Consider the following 2,444-nt stretch of genomic DNA (forward strand, 5'->3'; position numbering starts at 1 on the left):
CCCGCCCATTCCACCTCATGCATCACAACATCATCCATATACAACCATTCTCCATTCACCCCTGTCTTCTGTCCTCTCCCGTCCTTCCTCAACAGACATTCCCCTCTTCCCCAAAGCCCCCTTCATCCCATCCATCCACCTCATCCTAGGACGTCCCCTCATGCTCACTCCCTCCACATCTGCCTTCCATACCTCTTTTACCAGTCTTTCTTTACTCATTCTTTCCATGTGTCTAAACCATCATAACACTCTTTCATCAACCCTATCTCCCAACTCCCTTTCCACCACTGTTCTCCTCCTCACCTCCTCATTTCTCAATCTATCTAGCCTAGTAACCTCCACCATACTTCTCAGACACCTCATCTCAAACACCTTCAAACTCCTTCTCTCTTCCTCTCTTATGTTCCATGTTTCTGCCCCATACAGTGCTGTTGGCACAATCACTCCTTCATACAGTCTCCTCTTAGCATCCATTCCCAAATGTCTATTCCTCATTACACTCTTCAATCCACCAAGGCATTTACTCGCTCCACTCAATCTACATTCTACCTCCACCTTCACTCCATCTTTTCCTGCCACATTTGCACCCAAGTATCTAAAACTATCCACTTCCTCCAGTTGCTCTCCCTTAATGCTCACTTCCAGTCTACTGCCACTTTCACCCCTTGTACATCTCATCACCTTACTTTTACCCACATTTATTTTTAGCTTTCTTCTATCGCATACTCTCACAAACTCTGTCACCAACTTCCTCAATCCCTCCTCCGATCCTGCCACAAGCGCAGTGTCGTCCGCAAACAACAGCTGGCTCACCTCCCACTTTTCTCCATTTTCTTTAACCATCTCCAATCCCTGACCCACTACCCTTGCATTTACCTCTCGCACTACCCCACCCATGTATAAATTGAACAGCCAGGGCGACATAACGCATCCTTGACGAAGTCCCATCTTTACCTCGAGCCACTCTCTCTCTCCATTTCTAATCCTGACACAAGCTCTACTACTCTCATAAAAACTCTTGACAGCTCCTAGAAGCTTTCCTCCTACCCCATATATCTGCATAACCTCCCACAATGCCTTTCTGTCTACCCTATCGTAAGCCTTTTCCAGATCCATAAAAGCCAAAAAAACATCCTTCCCCTTTCCTATAGCTTTCTCACATATCTGTCTTACAACAAAAATCTGATCTACACAACCTCTACCCGTCATAAATCCACACTGTTCCTCACCAATTACTCCTTCTGTTCCTCTCCTAATCCTCTCAATCAAGATCCTTCCATAAGCCTTCCCAACTACACGTAACAAACTAATCCCTCTGAAACTACTACATTCACACTTGTCCCCTTTTCCCTTGTAAAGTGGAACTATACAGGCACTCCTCCAGTCCTCCGGCACTCTACCCTCTCTCCAGCAAACATTAAATAACCTCACCAGCCAGCCCACCATCACTGTACCTCCTTTTTTTTAGACATTCTGCAAGGCATCCATCCAGACCAGGTGCCTTACCTGCTTTCATCATCTTAACAACTGCATTCACTTCATCCTTCCTTATTTCTCCTCCATTTTCCTCACTCATTACGGTCATTTTCTTAGCATTTCCCACTGCAACTATCCTTCCCTCCCTATCCGCCTTCACATTTAGCAACTCCTTAAAATATTCTGCCCATTTTTCCCTTACTGCCTTCTCTACCATTATCTTCTCTTCATCTGCACCTTGTACCTTTTCTTCTCTACTTGATTCGCCTCCTCTTCCTCTCTTAATTTCTTTCCAAAACATCTTTTTATTACTTTCAAAATTCTCTGTAGTACTCTTTCCCCACTTAACATCTGCTCTCCTCTTTGCCTCCTTCACCTTTTGCTTTAATTCTCTTTTCTTTTCTTTTCTTTGTACCTCTCATATGACTCCCTCGTCCTATTTTGTAACCAATCTGTGAAAGCTCGCTTCTTCTCTTCTACAACCTTCTTTGTTTCCTCATCTCACCATTCACTACCCTTCCTTCTATTTCTTCCTGTCCTTCTTGTTCCACAGACCATCCTTGCACACTTTGTGACTCCCTCCTTGAACCATCCCCATTCCTCCTCCACACCCAGCTCCACTCTATCCTTCACTCCCTCCCATTCCTCCTTTAGCTTCTTCTTGTACTCCTTCTCCTTTTCCTTTTCATTTAAAGAGTTCACTCTAAGCACCTCCCTACCTTTTGTCCCTTTCCTCTTTCTCCATCTATCCTCCACTCTCAGCTTACCTTCCACCAAAAAATGATCTGATATTCCCCCACCCTCTCCCCTTAGCACATGTACATCCTTAACTCTTCCTATCATAATCCTATTTACCACTACATAATCCATTAACGCTCTATCTACCACCCTTCCATCCACCACCCTCTCCCATGTGTACTTATGCTTGACTTTCTTCCAAAACACTGTATTTGCTATCATCAACTCTC

The sequence above is a fragment of the Oratosquilla oratoria genome, chromosome 29 (genome assembly GCF_046742065.1).
Source record: "Oratosquilla oratoria isolate Oo_2021 chromosome 29, ASM4674206v1, whole genome shotgun sequence".
NCBI lineage: Eukaryota > Metazoa > Arthropoda > Malacostraca > Stomatopoda > Squillidae > Oratosquilla > Oratosquilla oratoria.